The 23,000-nt window shown below is 41.4% G+C and overlaps 2 pseudogenes; one reads left to right on the forward strand and one right to left on the reverse strand.

Moving 5' to 3' along the window:
* The first annotated feature begins 11,510 nt into the window (after positions 1-11,510).
* LOC121947466 lies at positions 11,511-13,283 on the forward strand (annotated as a pseudogene).
* A 7,334-nt stretch (positions 13,284-20,617) lies between these two features.
* LOC121947467 lies at positions 20,618-21,729 on the reverse strand (annotated as a pseudogene).
* Positions 21,730-23,000: the final 1,271 nt, after the last annotated feature.

Consider the following 23,000-nt stretch of genomic DNA (forward strand, 5'->3'; position numbering starts at 1 on the left):
GTCTCACTCTAAAGAATCGGCCACATGCGGCCACTTTGCAGCCGCGCTACTCATCCCCACATGCTGCTTCAGATCTAGAGATGCACTTATAATAATCCTTCATTTCCATAGAGTGGAAATACAAAGGATATTCAGAATATGACCATGAAAAGCACATCTTCTTTGTTTCCTCTGATGTAGCCTATACATCATGCATATCTGTGATAGTCGGGATGAAAGGTTGTGCTTGTCATTGGTCTTTCATATCATGAGGTTGTTTGAAGTTGCACAAGTAGCCTGAATGATAATTTTTTGCATAGTGGATGATATGACGTCAGTTACGTTTAAACAGCCCTGCATTTTAACACTTTTTAAAGTAACATAAGATTTTATATTTGTTTGAAAAATAAGGCAAAGTGCATCAACATAACTTTTTTAATTTGCTATAATATATGTAAAAGTCAAAGCATGTTTCAATAAGCAAACAGCAAATACAAACAGCGTGGCTGCTGAAACATTGTAACTTACTACCACCTAGTGGTGAGGATTGGACATCGACAATAACTTGACTTGACATAGGCAGTTCAAAATAAGTATGTTTACATTGATGCCTGTTGATTCATTTATCACAATTTATTTTTCTATATTTGTGATAAATATATTTTGATTTGGATTGCTCACTGTTTTTGTGACTGCTGCGGCCTGAAATGCCCGATTTCACAGCAGCTTTTCCGAAAATTGTAAATTACATTGCAATGTATATAAGTGTAATGATAATATTATTGTTGTTGTCATTGTTATTGTTATTGTTACATTTTGTTGCGGGGGCTGTGGTGAAGGGACTTGTATAGGGCTCTCTAATGTGCCAAGTCCAGCACTGCATTCACCAAAGGGGAAGGGGGGGTGTTATTGGAGCTCTTCTATCGCAATTATGACTTGTATCTCAAGACATCCTATCTCAGGATAAAGAGACCCAGATACCCTAATGACTTATTATTTTGAAAATAATGAGAAAGCAATACATAAGTGTGAGATATGGAAGTCATATTTGCGAGATGAGGCCTCCACTTTGGTGAATGCAATGCATTTTCTGTACAATAACGCAAATTTAAACTCAGGTATTTGAGATTTTTTAAAAAAGGAAGAATCCTATTTTTCTAGTTTACAATGCACAGTTTGTTAGTCGTAAGGCCTGGGTGTACAAGCTTTGATAAAAATAAAAGAAGTCAAATAAATAAAATGAGTCTGTGATGATGAAATTACCACACTGTGTAAAAACATCAGAGTAAACCCAAGTATGAGCCTTTTATTGTTCCTCTGTCATGGCTCATCTGTTTGCACCGTGCTCAAGTTAAATATTTACTTTATGTCATCGTCTGATAAGCTGCAGTTCAGGTGTGTGTGTGTTAATGATGCATGCAGTGTTTAGTGGCCTCTGTGTGTGTGTATGTGTGTGTGTGTGTTTGTGTGTGTCGCAGACAGGCTTCATAAAACATGTCAGTGAGCCACAGTGGAACTTAATGAGTTGTGATTCGACAGTTGTCAGGGAAACACATCTCTGCATCCAATCTCAATTTTAGATGGGTAATGATCCAGGCAATAGAACCAGGAAGGGAGGGAGAAGATGATCGAATTTTCAAGTTTTCACTTCTGTTTTATTTTTTATTTTTTTTTAACAAATGTATCATTTTCGCAAAATGATTTTCTCTTTAAAATTTGCCTTAACCCATAAACACCCGGCTGGACATCACTTTTCTAACGCTGTGTTCAGAAGCTGTTCACAAGGTTTTTAAGCCTTTGAAACCGGAATAAATTATTTTGATATCATTTGGCAAGTTGCGAGAAATTAGATAAAAGTGACAAAGAAAATGACCTGAAAATGACCATGTAATGTGTGAACATCTGGATTATGATTAACATTAGTCAAAATAATTTTAAAAATGCTTCTTTTTTTTGTGTGAAGTGAGGAAACGTCACTTTGTCGCCTGGCTACAACAGATGATGAAACAAAAACTTCTCTAGCCATGTTTAATATTTTAATATAATAATAATAATAATAATAATAATAATAATAATAAATAATGATAATGATAATAACAACAACACAATCAGCAGAATATTTTGAAGTCTGTTCTCATGAGTGTGGATCAGTGGATTCAGCCGAGACTTCCACTCTCACTATTGTAACAGACTCAGTTCTGAATGCCCATGTTTGGCCTCAAATGCTGACATTTAAAAAGCACTGAAATGGTTAGGACCATGGTGTTTTTTGTGTTGTTTAGCATACTGTGACAATATTTATGATTATTTTTGTGAGGATTAAATTCAACTGAAATTTAATAATGAATACAAACATTGTCTAACAGTGAGAACGTTTGACGTAATGCTTAATGTGCGCGTGTGTTGGGGGTGGAAGTAAACTTTTTTGTCCACCTGCCACTGTGGCTCATGGTTTCCAAAATCTACCAGCCACTCAATAGATGACCAGTGATTTTTAGCTGGTAAAATGAGTAAATCTAGCAACCACTTAAATATTTTAAAAGCATTTGGCTGCTGGCTGGTGCTTATTTCCAACCCATGTGTGCATATGTGTGTATGTAGGCCTACTTTAAATTGTTACATAGCGAGGACCAAAATAAATGTGCAAATTTTGGGATTATGGCAGGGAGCGTCCTCACAAAGATGGAAGTACAAGAGTGTGTGCCTGTGTGTGTGTGTGTGTGTCTGTGTGAGTCTCAAAGCGTATATGGCCGCTATTTTTGGAGCATTTTCAAAATTGTGAAAATTCCTCCCAGGAGCTATGGTTGTGCCTATGTTAGCTAGGAGTGGAAGCTAATGGCTAATTTGCGTCTTTGAACTGACTTAGTATGTAAACTCACCACACAAAACTCGGTTGTGAACACACCATAATGTTTCTTGGGCCAGCTGAGGAAGAAACACCTACTCAACTGATGTCCTTGCTTATCTTACATCCCACTGGGTAAGAAAACTTTTGTTGGGGCAGTTGCACAGATGCAGAGCTAAAGAATCGTCTCTCAAGCCACTCTCATCCCGGCCGACAGTCAGTTCAATATAAGGCCTGTTTAGCACAAGCTAACACAGCTGCTGTAAAACGGTCCCTAGAAACTCACACCCAAATAGCTCAACTTTGTTGTGAAACCCATTGGGTAATGTTAGCTGTTTGATGCTAACAGTTAACCCCATTTCTTTGTATGTGTATGTTGCATACAGCTCTATAATTAAATTTTACTCATTTTAAATAGTAAAGACTGTAGATGTTCATATAGCACAACAATCCTCCCACCCGTTACAAACAACATGACACTTGGTTTTTGCAAATGAAAATGCCTCAAGTGTTTACATATAGTGAAGTGAGATCCAATCACAATTGGTCACTTGAGAAGCTTGCTTGCAGAGATGCTTTTTGATGCCAGGTGTAACCAGACGTAGAGCTGTCCAGTTATGATCACATCACGTAAGATGAATGCTAATACCACATCTGAACAGGCTCAAAGTTAAAAGCCATCAAGCAAGGGGTTAAAACATGTTAAATGTTTGTTTCTTTTTTCGAGTCAGTGGATCTTTCTGGCATGTGGCCACATTGATGATGACCTATTCCAACTGTTGACTGGACTGTGTCACAGGGTTGTAGAGTGGGTCTACTCCTCGGTCATGGAAGCTGTAGCACCTCAGAATTTGGGGAGAGAGTTCCAGGAGCGGGACTGAAGATGTACAAAGGGAGCCGAACCATGACATAGTAACAGTGAAGGATATCAAAGCCAGCCATGGAGATTTACTTCAGCACTCTATGGAGAACATTTCAGAGTCATAGAGGAGTCGGTTGGTTTTTCCTCTTAGACATCCTGTCCAGATGAAGAGAGCATAGTTGAAGAGACCAGTACAGGGGATACCGAGGGCTCTCTATCTGAGAGGCTGAGTGCAGACCTCTTCTGTTTTGTGATCTCGGTGTCGCCCACCAATATCGAAGAGGAGTTCTCTTTTCATTCTGTTTCTTGCCAAGCTGTTGGACCACATTGCCTACTCAATCCAGACATCATTTGGAGTTGGACTTTGAAGGGCTTTTGAAAAACCTGAGGAGGGCTGTTGGAGATATAGATTTCCCTCTCCCACAGAGTGTTGGAAACCTCCACCATACCATCTTCAAGAGGCTTTGAGTGGAGTTTGGATCCACAAAGCTGCTGCAGTCTGCCATGGCATCTGAAGATATGGCATTTGTGGAGGTGAATGCCAGGGAATTGACAGGGCAGCTGCAAAAGGCTACAAGAAAACCCTCCGGCTTTGTATCAAAAGTGAGGAGGTTTTTCAGGAGTCAAAGCAACAAAGTAGCTCCAGCCAGTAAGGTCGACACATTGGTGTCCCAAACTGAAGTTGTCCCCCTGGAGGATGGATCAACACCCCACCAACCAAAGAAACCAAAGGGTTCTGCTATCATCAGGATGTTTCTGCTGTGGCCAGGAGTCTGAGGAACACCTTCAGTATCCCACATTCAACTTTTCCCCAAAATCTTTTCTATACTACCTTCATCTTGAAAAACAACCATTCTCTTTAGAATGACATGGGTTGTTTTTCAAGATGAATGCACACTCTTAAAACAGATGTGTGTGTTTGGAGTTTGGGAAATTACATGCTGGACTGATCATTTCACAAAGTAGAGCTGAATCTTATGTCTTAGCTCTACTTTGTTGACTCAGTCAAGTCCTTAAATGGCCACTGAGCTGATATGATCAGATAAACGCATCATTTTTAAGAGTGAGGGCAGCATGGTGGCTCAGTGCCCTCACAGGAAGAAGGTCGGGGCTTTGCTTTACGACCTCGGCTGTCTCTCAGTGTGGAGTTAGCATGTTCTCCCTGTGTTGACGTTGGGTTTTCCCAGGGTGCTTTGGTTTCCTCCCACATTCCAAAAACATGCAGCTCAATTGAAAAAGCTAAATTGCCCACACAAATGCATTTTATCTGGACTTCAATAAATGCTCATAATAAACACTAATGCTAAAATTAAAATTATTCTGATTAATGTCTAATTAATGCGACATCTCTTTTTATCATCATTCACGATCAGCTGTAGAATAAAACTCGGTCAGAGCAATTTGCTCCAGCCAATCTAATCAACCGTTTGATGGCCACAATAACCATCACTGTTTTAGCACATCCTATATTACAGTGGGACATACACAAGTTGGACACACACAGGAAGACAATCCCATCCCTGGTTACATTGGTTTTTGGTTAAACAAAATATAATTTCACTAAAAAGAAACTTGACATTGACACTAATCCCAGCTCTTACCCCGACCCACCTACTTCTACCCCAGCATAGAGTGCTGCAGGGATGACATTTTGTCAGGGATATATTTGTTTCATTATTATTTATGTAAGCAGATCGACAATCTGTTGGTTAATGTGAAATCTGTAAACATAAAACACTCTCCACAAATACAAAAAAACTGTAAACTCACAAAAATATTTTGCAAATATAAAACAGATTTGCAATTATACAAACAAAATCCACGATTAGAAAAAATATCTGAATACACTCAAATAATTTACAAATAAAGAAAAACCCAAAACATTTGTGAATACATTTCTAACAATTACAAACTTTCAAACAGATATTTGTGAATCCAGTTTATATTTGTGAATCTAAAGGGCATTTGTGGATCTCAAGTCTACATTTGTTGATTTGCATTTTACACACACACAGTTTTGAGACAAGCTTTCCATCAGTCTCAACAAAAATCCACATCTATCAATTGGCTATTTTTGGGTAGTATGTGATTACCCGGTCATGACATAATTTCCACATTTTACATTCGAGGTAAAAGCAGGTCGTGATCCTTGCAGGGCAATTATTTTTGAATTTACATGAAATTTGCATGGTTTGGTTTACAAATGATGAACACCAAGATAAGGTGGAATTTATGTGCCACCTAGTGGCTGCTAAGTGTACTACAACATATAAAATGTCTCACTCCAGGGTCCCAACTCTCTCTGACTTTCACAGAAATGAACGACCACTTCAGCTGAGTTCACCAGTACCCCTACGCACATGGGGGAGCAAAGGCCCTTTCATCACTGCTTGCAGCTTTAATTATTATTATCATTTTATTCATTTATTTTTAAAATCTCTTTCTCTATTTATTTAGCTGCTCTTACTCTATTTGTACCCCATCCTTCTTATATCCTGTTCTGACCATCTTGTCATGTTTTAAATTCATCTACTTGTTCATCTATCTCTTATACATCTGTTTTTATCATCCTATCTTTGTTTAATTCCCACTGACATGATGTCGTCTTTTATTGCATTTATTTTTATATTTTCTAAAAACTTTGAAAATTTACTTTATTCTTGTTGACCTTTTGTATGTGCATTTTCTTCTGGTGTTTTTGTTTGACTGTCCTACACCTTCCTCTGTTTGGTGTAATTGTTCATGTCTATTTTTATTATTACCAGATTTCTTGCTTTTGCTTTGTATGTCAAAGCACACTGTAAACAATTAAATAAAAAAACATCTCAAACTTGTGTTAAATGCTGAAAATAAAATAAATGATGTTCTCCAGAGCAAAAAAACATTAACCTCAATGGTCTCTAATTTGCACTTTAAATGGTACGATCATTGAAATAGTCCCACATTTAAGCAACTGGATTAATGACAAATTCACCTTCAAACTACATATTGTTCCACTAAAAATATTTTTCTATATACTGTGATTGATATATATGTTTTAAATTGTTTGTTTTATATTTTTATTTATGTACTCGGGTCTAAAAATGAGATCTGAATCTCAATGGGACTTACCTGAGTAATTAAAGGTTTGCATATTTAGTTCCTGGAGACTTAAATTAACACAAACCCAAAACCATAACCACAACCACCATATCCTTTACCCCCCAACCAAACCCCACAGTATAACAGTATTGAGAGATTTTACACACACACACACACACACACACACACCCTTAACATGATAATAAATGATTTGAGACACAAAAAAATCCACTGTTCAGCTGTTGTAATTAAAAAACACTTGACATCTTTGAATCATTCCATAAAAAGATCATTGATTTCAAGTCCACTGCTTTAAAAAAAATCAAACAGTACCAAAAAGCAAAATAAAAAAAGAATACAAATCAATTTACAGAGTTCATAAAAGCTCGGCCTTGATTGAAAAGCACACTTAGGAGGACTGCATTTACACATTCACATGGAGATCAAACTCGTCAACATCAGCTGGAGTGTGTTAAAGGGACAGTCCACCCCAAAATAAAAAATACATATTTTGATGTCTGTCTTCTCTCCAATATGATGGAACTAGATGCAACTCGGCTCGTGGTGCTCAAAGCAACAACAAAATACATTTGAAAAACTCAGCAGCAATGTCTCTTTCCATTAATCATGACCCCGTTTACTCTAGATTATTCACAGATCTTGTTGTGAACAGTTTTATGTAGGAACTATTTTCTTTCTACCGAACTACAGCCGCCAATCATATCACCACACAGAAGGAAGCATGCATCTACTGCTACTCACCTAGCACCACTGAGTAAACTAAATTTACAGCTCAGCTGAGGAAAACGCCGCTGATGTTTATTGCGTCTCGTCCATTGGCAGATGCATGCTTCAACGTGATAGTAATGTTTGCAGGTGTAGTCCGGTCAATTTTGCTACAGTTAAGAGGAAAAAAAATTGCATTTATGATTAGGGGGTGAACTTTTCCTTTAAGGTCAATTCTTACATGAGCAAAGTACATGACAACAACACAGGCAACATACAGCAGATTGTCAAATTGTGTTTCACTATCATATAAACAATAAAGACAAGGGGATTATTGGACAAAGAACGGCAGGAGGAGAACCAGGGCTGCATTCCTTTTATTATCGCACAGTGAATGCAAAAAAACCACAAAAAACAAAAACAAATGTAAGTGCTAAAAATATTATTAATAAATAATTTGCATAAATAAGGTTGATGATAAAAATTAAAGACAACCGTTGTTAGGCAAAGCTGCTTTGGCACATTTGTGTACTTACAGTACTGTGATAATTAGGTCCAAATAACAGTGCTGATTTGTTATACTGCATGTTGTGCCAATTGTGCATTGCCTTGGGCAGCTCCAACTAACAAGCTACTTCCCATAATATCCATCTTAAAGGCACAGTCATACCAGCATTTTAAATGGAGAAACTGTGTCACCTAATTCCTATGAAATAGTTGTGATTTGTAGATTAGCGCAGTGGGGTAGGGTAAAATGGTGTACAACTTTTGTGGATGGATTTTTTTGTTTTTTTCCTTTATCATACAAGTCAATAGGATTTACAAAAGAGGTTTTTGTACTTCCAGAACAAAACCTGAAAGTTTTGGTTTCACTTAGACAGTCTGTGAAATCTGATGTTTAGCACATCTGTGGTAGCCTCCTACATTTTGGACTATCTCCACTCAATATGTTCTAATCCCAAATTGTCACATGTTAACACTTTGCAGTTGACTTCTGTGTCTACATATTATGCTCTGGGTATCCTTCTGTGTCTGCTATTGATGTTCTGGGATGCCGCTACCGTGATTTCAAAGCAAGCACATGGTGGGATAACGTTGCATTTTGTCATGTTTTGGCAACAAACTGGGATGTTGACAAACGCACATGCTGGCACGGATTGTTAGGTGGATTGTTAAGGGAAAGAGGCACAAAGGTAATGTGTAGAAAAAAAACATCACATTCAGACGGGAAGTCTGAAGTTTGGAGGTGTCAAGTTTGGCATTTTGACTGTCAGCATTTTAGTTTTGTGAAGCCATAGGCGACCAAATTTATCTGAGAGGCTGAAGGTGTGGATCTGACTAAGCAGCTACACCCTTACATATGCTTATTTTTAAGCCTTCATAAAATGTAAATGGGTGATTAAATAAAAATCAACCCGCTGTACAATGTAATAACTGCTGATAGAGATCAAAGCTTTGTAGAAGGCTGTAAACACGATTATTTCTGCTGTGAAGCTGGGAACTTTTAAAGGAAGGTCTATAGGGGATCAACTCTTTTGGAGCCAGCCTGAAATGCCCATTAGAGAACTGCAGTTTTGGCACTTCCATGTTGGCTTCATTCTTCAGCCACAGAGGTTGCTGCCTCCTTTAAGTTATATCCTTACTAGGTTTCTTTTCCTAAATCAAACTACATTAACTTTACTTGCCTAAAACTAACCTCTGTAACTTACGTTGAAATATTTAATTTTGTTGCTAAATTTTTGCCATTTTAAATGCTGTTGTGACTGGACCTTTATTGTGACAAAACATACTTTTCATAGACTTCCAAGCTTCTTCTTTTACTTTGTTTTTAAAGTGCAGCTATGCAATTTCTATGAAATAGAAGCATCAAAGCTCGTTCTACTAAACTCTGGCAAACAGAGCAACCAAACCCATGAATATATTCACAGCTATATCATGTAGATCACCAACATGGTGGTTTTATTCTTCTCTGTACTTCTACTTTTAAATGCAAGCCAATTACTGGTCATAAATCTCTTGTACATGTGTTCAAGTAGCAATCAAAAATACACATGTGCTTTTTTAAATTGAAAATATGTTTGTGCTGCTGTACTGTGGCCAGTCTATATTCACATTATATTAACATAAGTGCCTTTAGATACTAGTTTCTTAAAATATGATATATGATATGAAATGATTTGGCTTCATTATTACTGGCCGGTAACGTGAGACCATGGCTTTGCTATCTTCCAGTAATGGGAAAGAACAGAAAAAAAAGATGGTTATAATTTCCTTTTTTTCCACATCATAAATGCTTCATACACATGGCATACAATATACCACACAGGTCTCAGCTGTTTTACTGTGTTTTGAAGGAAAATGACATAAATATGACACAGAAATGTCATTCGACTTACATTCTAAAAAGTCATTTGAACTGATGCAACATTGAGATATCTGTAGAAATACTTTCTAGCACATAAAAACATGTGTGGCACTTGCCTGTCAGTCACACACACGGATGCACACACACATACACACATAGTCAGAATTTTCCAAGAGAGCAGCATGTTAGAAGTCATCATGTACTGTAGAAAGTTGTATTTGTGTGTGTATGATGTGCATGAAGGCAACCTGGGGCCATTTGAGTTTGTGGGTGTGCGTGTGTGTGTGTGCGTGTGTATTACAGTAAATTTGTCAATGTGTTTGCATGCATGTGTGTATGTAGGGGGTTATTATGGCTGAGAGAAGGCTGTTGGTAAGCACCCCCCATTACCACCCAAACACACATTCACACCTAAGCAGCACCACACACACACACACACACACACACACACACACACACACACACACACACACACACACACACACACACACACACACACACACACACACACACACACACACACACACAGTCAGACAGAGACTCAGCGGTCGGGGGGTCTCTGACGTCATAACCGGGCGTGCAGGTTGACGATGACGCCGTCTTCAGGCAGATCTTTGACAGGCAGGTCGCTAATAATGTCTCCGGCTCCATGGTCGGTGCTCTCGCAGCTGCTTTGAGGCGACTCAGGGGGAGGCTGGTACAGGATGCTGGCTAACAAGAAAAAGATTGTCCCCAAAAGCTAAAAAAAGACAACAGATGATAGCAGTAAGGAGGGAAAGTCAAAAATCAGGATAAATTGTGCATAGAAAATAATTTACAGTAGGTTTGGATGGTACCTGGAGGTGTGTTTTTCAGTACTATCATAAATGCAGACACCCCTCTTTATATTAAACTCAATGTATGTAGTGCACAGCATGTGCCACCATTGCTTCAGCATCTTCAGTCTAGTGGGCTAATATTTGTTTGTATACTAATGACTAAAAGCCATAAACTATGAGGATTAGTATATGGCACATATACGACATGCATACATACAGATATAGGCTGTTAGCACCATGCTTGCCTTATGTCTGCAAACCATAACTCTTCTGTTTGCTTACAGGCTAAGGCTGTACTACTGTATACTGCTATATCAGTTTAATTAGGAATCCTGGAGATATGTTTTTCAATACCATCATAAACACAGGCGCTCCTCTTTTTATTAAATTCATTGTAAGTAGTGCACAGCATGCACCACCAGAGCTCTGTCTCTACTGACTGAACAGCCAACTGAGCTGAAAGACACAGTGACACCTAGAGAGGTGGAGGGAGAAGTAACAGGACTGTAAAAACCTGACATCGGAGTGCCGTGGCTGCTCTGTCAACGTCAGCACTCTTCCGGGTGACGTCATCGTGGCAGCCCCCATCGTGCGCAGTGACATCAGCACCTCCATTAAAGGGCCAATTCACCCTCACCCACCTCTGCGTGACCAGCGGGCCGAGCTGAATGGGAAGTGGAGGCGTGCGGCTTTGGGCAAGTCGCGGGGCGCCAGAGCTATGGCAGTCGCTTCACCTCAGTCCCGCCGGCCGCGGTGGTTGGGTTTGCCTAAAGCGTCGGCTGTGTCAGCAGCACCTTTCTGCATCCACCAGCATGCCTCACCTGGGGTTGGGCAATGGGTTCCCTGCGCCCTTCTCTGTTCTCCCACCTGAATTTGAGCGGCTCGCTCATGTTGGAATGCCTGGCGCCGGGATGCTGGCGCCACTTCCTGCTCAACCGTGCCATCTGCAGCAGCTCCATTTCCTTTGGGGCATCTGGCACTGGGCTGCTGGTGCCCTCTACTGCTCAGCCTCAACACCTGCTGCCGTTACTTCATGATTGGGTGCTATCTCAGCAACTGCTCCAGTTCGCTTTCCATGGGGCATCTGGCACTGGGATGTCAGTGTCCCCTACCGTCCCTCCGCGAGACCCGCAGCAGCCGGCCTTGGTTGAGGCTCCCACCTTCACCTCCCAACCCCTCTCAGCAGGGGCCACTGCCGCCGATTTTTCCCTCTCATCCTGTGCACCGTGTCATTCCTTCCCACAGTTCTGGTCTCCTTTCCGTTTGTTTTCTGTTGCAGCGGACTTTGCCTGCCTTCCCCCCAGCCACAGCTGATCCTCCCATCTGCCCTCCTAACGCTTTTGTCTCCTGTCCCTCTCAGGTTCCCTCCAATCTTAGTACTCAGATTCTTGACGGTAATTATGTGGATTAATATTCTAATATTAATATTCTGGCCTTAGCGGCCACGCTCGAGACCAACCCTGATGCTGTTTTCGTGCGGTTCCTCGTTAGGGGCTTCAAAGATGGTTTCCATCTTTTGGTGGTCTCTCCGTCTTCGTCGTTCAAATGCGAAAATCCGAGTCCATCGATGGCGTGCTTGTTAAGGAGGTCGAGGAAGGCTTCATGATTGGTCCGTTTGCTCATCCCCCTTTTCCGACTTTCCACATCAGCCTCCTCTGCGTCGCTACTCGATAGTAGTACTCTGGCAAGAAACGCATTATACTGGATGTCTCGGCCCCCCATGGTTGCACTATTCCTAGTGTTAACAGCTTGATCCCAACCGAGGATTTTTCTCTCCACTATCTCTACCGTCCACCATGCCATGGCTCTCATCAAACATGCCAGGAAGGGGGTCCTGGCTTTCTAAAGTGGACATGACCAGTGCTTTCAAGGTTCCCCCACTCCCACCCTGACTTCTGGCGTTTCTTTGGTGTCTGCTGACATGGTGCTTATTACGTTGCCATTAGGCTCACCTTTGGGCCTAAAAACAGTCTGAAACTCTTCGACACCTTGTTGGAAGCGCTTTGCTGGATCCTGTCAATCAACCACAACCTTACGTTCCTTGTCCATCTTTTGGATGACTTCCTTGTTGTCACCCCTCCCTCTCCACCGCTGGCTTCTGATCTCGTTGCACTCACGTCTGTTTTCTTGGACCTCGGCATCCCCTTGTCTGCAGAGAAGACTCCGGGCCCTTCCATCTCCCTTGAATTCCTCAGTGTCACCCTTGATAAGGAACTGTTTCAAGCCTTACTTCCGGCTGAGAAGCTTAACCGCACATGCCTTTTGAGCTTGAATTTTCTCCTTGCCCTGCGCTGCACCAAACGTCAGCTCCTTTCCATCCTCAATTTTGCGCTCCGCATCATTCCCCAGGGGCAGGCCTTCATTTCCCACCTGTTGTCTGTCGCTTCTTCTGTCCCGTCACTCTTGACCTCCATCTCTCTTGACGTGCCAAGCCATGCCAAGCTCTGCTTCTGGCTCTATCTCCTTGGCAACTGGAATGGGATCTCCTTATTCTATGACGACCACCTGACTCATCATCCTCAGGACATCAACCTGTTCACTGATGCGGGTCTATCTGCCGGTTTTGGGGGGTTTAACGATGGAAGATTGATGGAAGATGGTTCATAGGTGAATGGCCCCCAGAGCTGGAAAGAGAATGCCAGGTCACTTCATCTGCTCTCTTTGAGATCTACCCCATCATAGTTGCCACCATCTTGTGGGGTTACGACTGGAGCCGCAAATCCGTCCTCATCTACTCAGACAATCTTGCAGTAGTTGAGATCATAAACAAAGGTCACTCCAACTCCCCATCTATCATGCTGTTCTTGCGTCAGCTAACCTGGCTCTCTTTCACACACCAGTACATACTCTGTGCAGCTCATGTTCCAGGCCACTTCAATGCTATAGCTGACTCACTGTCTCATTTATCTTTTCAGAAATTCAGAAGCTTGGCCCCTTATGCAGACGCACACCTGACTCCGGTTCCTCCATTTCGGCCTCAGCTTTCAACATCTAAATCCAGCTCTAATGCCCCTGACCTTGGAATCTCAGAACACAATATCACACAATAACACAACACTCAATAGCCCCTGCAACTATCTCATCATATTGGTCTGCTTGGAATTGTTTCCACTACTTTCACAACTGGCATAACTTAACTTTTCCTTCTTGATCTCATTACCCTAACCTGCTTTATCACCCACGCCCATTCTGCCTTGGGAATAAAAACCCAGACAATCAAAGTCTACCTCAGATGCTTTTCTTGACCTTCTGTTTGCATCCGAATCCGGCCAGGTGGTTACCTGCTTCTGGTTCCACCAACACTTTCAAGTTCTGTCTTTGTCTGGGATCCTTCCCACACATTTCTCCGGACACTCTTTCAGAATTGGAGCCGCCTCCCGCAGTGGCATACCAGAACACTTGATTCAGATCATGGGCCGATGGTCCTCCCAAGCCTAGCACCGTCACATCCGTTCTGACCTAAGAGATCTCAAGTCCGCTTTGTCCACTCTTAAATAATGCGCGCTTTTGGGGGTCAGTCATGCCTGGAGCCACGGCGGATTCCCCACTGAAGCTTCCCCACACCGCACTCAACAATCCATCCAACAATAATTCATCATCCATGACTATACCAATTATATTCATGTCAATAAATTGTCAAAATGATCTTCTCGTTGAAGGTGTGGTCCTTGCTAGTGAAATGTGTTTAATGATGAGTTCAGGAGGACATTAAGTCTCATCCATCTGCCATGACCAAGAGAAACTTGAATTCAAAAGGTGTGTACAGTTGTATTGCACTGTTTCATTAAAAAAATATAGGTGTGAGAATGTAATTTTCTTAACATTTTGTTAGTCTGAAAAGCTTAAAGTAAGTACTGCATTTGTTGTCTCAGAAAAATCTCTCAGAGCAGATACACAATTTCGTATAACTTAACTTGTTTCATGAAATTCCAAGAACTAAATGTAAAATATCCTCATGGCGGAGCAGATATCTCTTATTTCAAGGTTTTGACTAGATTACTAGCAAGAGTAACGCCAGGTTCACACCAGACACGGAAGCGCTGTGAAGCACTGTGCAACGAAAATCACGCGCGAGCTGGAGCCCTCCCGTTCATACCAGATGCGCATTTGTCCGCGCCGGTCGTCAAGCGCTTCTGCTCCTCAGCTGTTGTCTACTCACATTTGGAGCTGTTTTTTCATTATGGGTAAGTAAATAACCTCATTAAATTAGAACGCCATGTTTTCCTGACAACTGTATATGTTTTTCCACTTCTTAGTAATGAGTATTTATCGGTGAATGGGTGCTGTGGGCTATAATACACACAACACACACACACACACACACACACACACACACACACGCACACACAAGGAGTGTATGTTACTAGCGTTTTGTAGTCGTAGTTGTGGTCTGTAGATATACAGTTGAAATACTGAAATCTTAAATACATGTTTGTTTATCTTGTCTTAATTTTTGTTATTTTCACATTGTGTGTGTTTCATTTTGGTCATTGTTTTGCTTTGGTTATTGTGTGTTTGAAATAAATTTGGATGAAAATCCATTTCAAGGACATTGTCATCATTGAACCTCTTCTTCAAAATAGGAATTGCATGTATAAAAGTTACGGTAAAGTCTTTATTGAACTTTTTATGCATTGCTTCAATATGATTTTTTTTACATACTTTCCATCACTATCAGTATAGAGGAAAATCTGTGGGTTATTATGAGCCAAAGGTGTAAATAGGTGCACATGAGCTGTTTACATTATGGGAGGAAATAATGGCCAAAGTTGTAATTACACTAGTATATCAACTACAATCGGCCATACATAAAAAATACTTATGCCTGTTCCAAGTGAGCTTGATGTCAGTATTGTTGTGGATTTTGAGGCCTACACAAAAGCAATAACTTTAATACTTTATGGTAACATTTAGCCTAATTAAAAACTGTCTGCAAATATGATTTCACAATATGTAATAATATCATACGTTTTTGCTGTTATGACATTACGGTAAAAATGACATTAAATTGTGTTTTATCTCTCTCGCGCTATGTTTAGGTACTGAAATATATATAAAAGTACACAAATGTAACATCGCATTTGAAAAAACTGTGTTTTATTTTGAAATTTGTTTTACTGTTTAATTGTTTTATTCTCTCGTTGTTTCTTTGTTTGATTTCCTGCCCGACTTGACGCTTGCGCTAAAAATAGACCAGACGCTGAAATGATCACTGCACGGCGCGAGCCGGCCACGGAGGTGCGCGCCACGGCGCTTCTAGTGTGAACGACACAATTGGTTAACATAGGCGCCAAAAGGAAACTGGCTCCGCCTCTCGGCACTTCGCAGCTATTCGAGGCGCTTCCACGTCTGGTGTGTCCCTGGTGTCAGTCGTCCATGACCGAGAGATAGTTGAATTCAAGAGGTGTACATTTGTATTTCTCTGTTTAATAAGGAAATGAGAATATTACTTTTAACACAGTCATACCTTAATATACTGTATACCCCAGTGAATTTCAGAAAGGTATGACTGCATGTAATAGTACATACTGCCTAAGCCTAATTCACAGGCCTACAGCAGCTGTGCCTGCTTCATACAACATTGTACATTGCACAGGACTTCTGAAAATGTCAATCTTAAGGACTAATATAAGAACTTACTTAACACGTTTATTTGTGTTCTTACTGAGAGTGAAAGTAGAAGATCGATATCAATCTTATGTCTGTGCTTAAAGTATGAAACTAGAATCCCAGATGATTAGCTTAGTTTAGCATTAAGACCAAAGCAAGACAGAAAGCAAGCCTGTTTTTCTACAAAGTTAACCCTATGAAACCTGGAACAGCTTTTCTTGTACTGTACTGATCTGCCTTTTATATGCATGTAAACCTCTGAAACCTGAGCAAATTGGTTTGATTTCTTTTGAAAACATGGCTAAAAAGACAATGAGCAACACCTCTACAAAAGGGAGATAGACAGAGACCAAAAAAAATAATTATAAAAAGGGGAACAAATGTGCACAGAACTATATTTATAATTAAAATTAAGATATCTGTTTAGTAACTTTTTTATCTATATATTTCTTTTGTTTTGTGTTTTTTTGTTTGACAACCTTTTTTTTTTTTTTCATTTGATTTTATTTTCTTGTCGCTTTTTGCAGTTCTCATGTCTGTCCGGCATCATATAATATACGTAGAGAGGACTTTGAAGGAATTTAACAAAAGTGTACACAAAAAAGAGGAGATGAAGTGCAGGTGGAGAAAAATGGCAAAGAGGTTCAGGTGAGCGGAATAAGGAGATGAGGCAGAAGAACAGGCAGCGAGCTGATTGGATGAGAGAAACTGAGGAGCAGGAAGGACTAACAAGGCTGATGCAGGACAGGTGTGACAGAAAACTGGGAAAGAGACAAAAGCAGGAAGTAACAGAGGACATGAGAAGATAACCTACAAAATAAAACAGGATACAGACTGATTGTGATGAGTACACGAAACAAGGAAAAACAAGAAGAGAAAACCTGAAAACAAAGTTCAAAAGACAACAGAATATTACTCCTTAGGACTTTTTGCCAGGGAATCAAATTTTTATTTTGTAGGTTATCTTCTCATGTCCTCTGTTACTTCCTGCTTTTGTCTCTTTCCCAGTTTTCTGTCACACCTGTCCTGCATCAGCCTTGTTAGTCCTTCCTGCTCCTCAGTTTCTCTCATCCAATCAGCTCGCTGCCTGTTCTTCTGCCTCATCTCCTTATTCCGCTCACCTGAACCTCTTTGCCATTTTTCTCCACCTGCACTTCATCTCCTCTTTTTTGTGTACACTTTTGTTAAATTCCTTCAAAGTCCTCTCTACGTATATTATATGATGCCGGACAGACATGAGAACTGCAAAAAGCGACAAGAAAATAAAATCAAATGAAAAAAAAAAAAAAAAGGTTGTCAAACAAAAAAACACAAAACAAAAGAAATATATAGATAAAAAAGTTACTAACAGATATCTTAATTTTAATTATAAATATAGTTCTGTGCACATTTGTTCCCCTTTTTATAATTATCTTTTTTTGGTCTCTGTCTATCTCCCTTTTGTAGAGGTGTTGCTCATTGTCTTTTTAGCCATGTTTTCAAAAGAAATCAAACCAATTTGCTCAGGTTTCAGAGGTTTACATGCATATAAAAGGCAGATCAGTACAGTACAAGAAAAGCTGTTCCAGGTTTCATAGGGTTAACTTTGTAGAAAAACAGGCTTGCTTTCTGTCTTGCTTTGGTCTTAATGCTAAACTAAGCTAAATCATCTGGGATTCTAGTTTCATACTTTAAGCACAGACATAAGATTGATATCGATCTTCTACTTTCACTCTCAGTAAGAACACAAATAAACGTGTTAAGTAAGTTCTTATATTAGTCCTTTAAGATTGACATTTTCAGAAGTCCTGTGCAATGTACAATGTTGTATGAAGCAGGCACAGCTGCTGTAGGCCTGTGAATTAGGCTTAGGCAGTATGTACTATTACATGCAGTCATACCTTTCTGAAATTCACTGGGGTATACAGTATATTAAGGTATGACTGTGTTAAAAGTAATATTCTCATTTCCTTATTAAACAGAGAAATACAAATGTACACCTCTTGAATTCAACTATCTCTCGGTCATGGACGACTGACACCAGGGACACACCAGACGTGGAAGCGCCTCGAATAGCTGCGAAGTGCCGAGAGGCGGAGCCAGTTTCCTTTTGGCGCCTATGTTAACCAATTGTGTCGTTCACACTAGAAGCGCCGTGGCGCGCACCTCCGTGGCCGGCTCGCGCCGTGCAGTGATCATTTCAGCGTCTGGTCTATTTTTAGCGCAAGCGTCAAGTCGGGCAGGAAATCAAACAAAGAAACAACGAGAGAATAAAACAATTAAACAGTAAAACAAATTTCAAAATAAAACACAGTTTTTTCAAATGCGATGTTACATTTGTGTACTTTTATATATATATTTCAGTACCTAAACATAGCGCGAGAGAGATAAAACACAATTTAATGTCATTTTTACCGTAATGTCATAACAGCAAAAACGTATGATATTATTACATATTGTGAAATCATATTTGCAGACAGTTTTTAATTAGGCTAAATGTTACCATAAAGTATTAAAGTTATTGCTTTTGTGTAGGCCTCAAAATCCACAACAATACTGACATCAAGCTCACTTGGAACAGGCATAAGTATTTTTTATGTATGGCCGATTGTAGTTGATATACTAGTGTAATTACAACTTTGGCCATTATTTCCTCCCATAATGTAAACAGCTCATGTGCACCTATTTACACCTTTGGCTCATAATAACCCACAGATTTTCCTCTATACTGATAGTGATGGAAAGTATGTAAAAAAAATCATATTGAAGCAATGCATAAAAAGTTCAATAAAGACTTTACCGTAACTTTTATACATGCAATTCCTATTTTGAAGAAGAGGTTCAATGATGACAATGTCCTTGAAATGGATTTTCATCCAAATTTATTTCAAAAACACAATAACCAAAGCAAAACAATGACCAAAATGAAACACACACAATGTGAAAATAACAAAAATTAAGACAAGATAAACAAACATGTATTTAAGATTTCAGTATTTCAACTGTATATCTACAGACCACAACTACGACTACAAAACGCTAGTAACATACACTCCTTGTGTGTGCGTGTGTGTGTGTGTGTGTGTGTGTGTGTGTGTTTGTGTGTATTATAGCCCACAGCACCCATTCACCGATAAATACTCATTACTAAGAAGTGGAAAAACATATACAGTTGTCAGGAAAACATGGCGTTCTAATTTAATGAGGTTATTTACTTACCCATAATGAAAAAACAGCTCCAAATGTGAGTAGACAACAGCTGAGGAGCAGAAGCGCTTGACGACCGGCGCGGACAAATGCGCATCTGGTATGAACGGGAGGGCTCCAGCTCGCGCGTGATTTTCGTTGCACAGTGCTTCACAGCGCTTCCGTGTCTGGTGTGAACCTGGCGTTACTCTTGCTAGTAATCTAGTCAAAACCTTGAAATAAGAGATATCTGCTCCGCCATGAGGATATTTACATTTAGTTCTTGGAATTTCATGAAACAAGTTAAGTTATACGAAATTGTGTATCTGCTCTGAGAGATTTTTCTGAGACAACAAATGCAGTACTTACTTTAAGCTTTTCAGACTAACAAAATGTTAAGAAAATTACATTCTCACACCTATATTTTTTTTAATGAAACAGTGCAATACAACTGTACACCTTTTGAATTCAAGTTTCTCTTGGTCATGGCAGATGGATGAGACTTAATGTCCTCCTGAACTCATCATTAAACACATTTCACTAGCAAGGACCACACCTTCAACGAGAAGATCATTTTGACAATTTATTGACATGAATATAATTGGTATAGTCATGGATGATGAATTATTGTTGGATGGATTGTTGAGTGCGGTGTGGGGAAGCTTCAGTGGGGAATCCGCCGTGGCTCCCAGGCATGACTGACCCCCAAAAGCGCGCATTATTTAAGAGTGGACAAAGCGGACTTGAGATCTCTTAGGTCAGAACGGATGTGACGGTGCTAGGCTTGGGAGGACCATCGGCCCATGATCTGAATCAAGTGTTCTGGTATGCCACTGCGGGAGGCGGCTCCAATTCTGAAAGAGTGTCCGGAGAAATGTGTGGGAAGGATCCCAGACAAAGACAGAACTTGAAAGTGTTGGTGGAACCAGAAGCAGGTAACCACCTGGCCGGATTCGGATGCAAACAGAAGGTCAAGAAAAGCATCTGAGGTAGACTTTGATTGTCTGGGTTTTTATTCCCAAGGCAGAATGGGCGTGGGTGATAAAGCAGGTTAGGGTAATGAGATCAAGAAGGAAAAGTTAAGTTATGCCAGTTGTGAAAGTAGTGGAAACAATTCCAAGCAGACCAATATGATGAGATAGTTGCAGGGGCTATTGAGTGTTGTGTTATTGTGTGATATTGTGTTCTGAGATTCCAAGGTCAGGGGCATTAGAGCTGGATTTAGATGTTGAAAGCTGAGGCCGAAATGGAGGAACCGGAGTCAGGTGTGCGTCTGCATAAGGGGCCAAGCTTCTGAATTTCTGAAAAGATAAATGAGACAGTGAGTCAGCTATAGCATTGAAGTGGCCTGGAACATGAGCTGCACAGAGTATGTACTGGTGTGTGAAAGAGAGCCAGGTTAGCTGACGCAAGAACAGCATGATAGATGGGGAGTTGGAGTGACCTTTGTTTATGATCTCAACTACTGCAAGATTGTCTGAGTAGATGAGGACGGATTTGCAGCTCCAGTCATAACCCCACAAGATGGTGGCGGCTATGATGGGGTAGATCTCAAAGAGAGCAGATGAAGTGACCTGGCATTCTCTTTCCAGCTCTGTGGGCCATTCACCTATGAACCATCTTCCATCAATCTTCCATCGTTAAACCCCCCAAAACCGGCAGATAGACCCGCATCAGTGAACAGGTTGATGTCCTGAGGATGAGTCAGGTGGTCGTCATAGAATAAGGAGATCCCATTCCAGTTGCCAAGGAGATAGAGCCAGAAGCAGAGCTTGGCATGGCTTGGCACGTCAAGAGAGATGGAGGTCAAGAGCGACGGGACAGAAGAAGCGACAGACAACAGGTGAGAAATGAAGGCCTGCCCCTGGGGAATGATGCGGAGCACAAAATTGAGGATGGAAAGGAGCTGACGTTTGGTGCGGCGCAGGGCAAGGAGAAAATTCAAGCTCAAAAGGCATGTGCGGTTAAGCTTCTCAGTCGGAAGTAAGGCTTGAAACAGTTCCTTATCAAGGGTGACACCGAGGAATTCAAGGGAGATGGAAGGGCCCGGAGTCTTCTCTGCAGACAAGGGGATGCCGAGGTCCAAGAAAACAGACGTGAGTGCAACGAGATCAGAAGCCAGCGGTGGAGAGGGAGGGGTGACAACAAGGAAGTCATTCAAAAGATGGACAAGGAACGTAAGGTTGTGGTTGATTGACAGGATCCAGCAAAGCACTTCCAACAAGGTGTCGAAGAGTTTCAGACTGTTTTTAGGCCCAAAGGTGAGCCTAATGGCAATGTAATAAGCACCATGTCAGCAGACACCAAAGAAACGCCAGAAGTCAGGGTGGAAGACGGAGAGACCAAAAGATGGAAACCATCTTTGAAGCCCCTAACGAGGAACCGCACGAAAACAGCATCAGGGTTGGTCTCGAGCGTGGCCGCTAAGGCCAGAATATTAATATTAGAATATTAATCCACATAATTACCGTCAAGAATCTGAGTACTAAGATTGGAGGGAACCGGAGAGGGACAGGAGACAAAAGCGTTAGGAGGGCAGATGGGAGGATCAGCTGTGGCTGGGGGGAAGGCAGGCAAAGTCCGCTGCAACAGAAAACAAACAGAAAGGAGACCAGGACTGTGGGAAGGAATGACACGGTGCACAGGAGAGGGAAAAATCGGCAGCAACCCGGTGCCAGTGGCCCCTGCTGAGAGGGGTTGGGAGGTGAAGGTGGGAGCCTCAACCAAGGCCGGCTGCCACTGGCATCCCAGTGCCAGATGCCCCATGGAAAGCGAACTGGAGCAGTTGCTGAGATAGCACCCAATCATGAAGTAACAGCAGCAGGTGTTGAGGCTGAGCAGTAGAGGGCACCAGCAGCCCAGTGCCAGATGCCCCAAAGGAAATGGAGCTGCTGCAGATGGCACGGTTGAGCAGGAAGTGGCGCCAGCATCCCGGCGCCAGGCATTCCAACATGAGCGAGCCGCTCAAATTCAGGTGGGAGAACAGAGAAGGGCGCAGGGAACCCATTGCCCAGAACCCCAGGTGAGGCATGCTGGTGGATGCAGAAAGGTGCTGCTGACACAGCCGACGCTTTAGGCAAACCCAACCACCGCGGCCAGCGGGACTGAGGTGAAGCGACTGCCATAGCTCTGGCGCCCCGCGACTTGCCCAAAGCCGCACGCCTCCACTTCCCATTCAGCTCGGGCCCGCTGGTCACGCAGAGGTGGGTGAGGGCGAATTGGCCCTTTAATGGAGGTGCTGATGTCACTGCGCACGATGGGGGCTGCCACGATGACGTCACCCGGAAGAGTGCTGACATTGACAGAGCAGCCACGGCACTCCGATGTCAGGCTTTTACAGTCCTGTTACTTCTCCCTCCACTTCTAGGTGTCACTGTGTCTTTCAGCTCAGCTGGCTGTTCAATCAGTAGAGACAGAGCTCTGGTGGTGCATGCTGTGCACTACTTACAATGAATTTAATAAAAAGAGGAGCGCCTGTGTTTATGATGGTATTGAAAAACACATCTCCAGGATTCCTAATTAAACTGATATAGCAGTATACAGTAGTAC

This window comes from Plectropomus leopardus, chromosome 8 (assembly GCF_008729295.1).
Source record: "Plectropomus leopardus isolate mb chromosome 8, YSFRI_Pleo_2.0, whole genome shotgun sequence".
NCBI classification, from domain to species: domain Eukaryota; kingdom Metazoa; phylum Chordata; class Actinopteri; order Perciformes; family Serranidae; genus Plectropomus; species Plectropomus leopardus.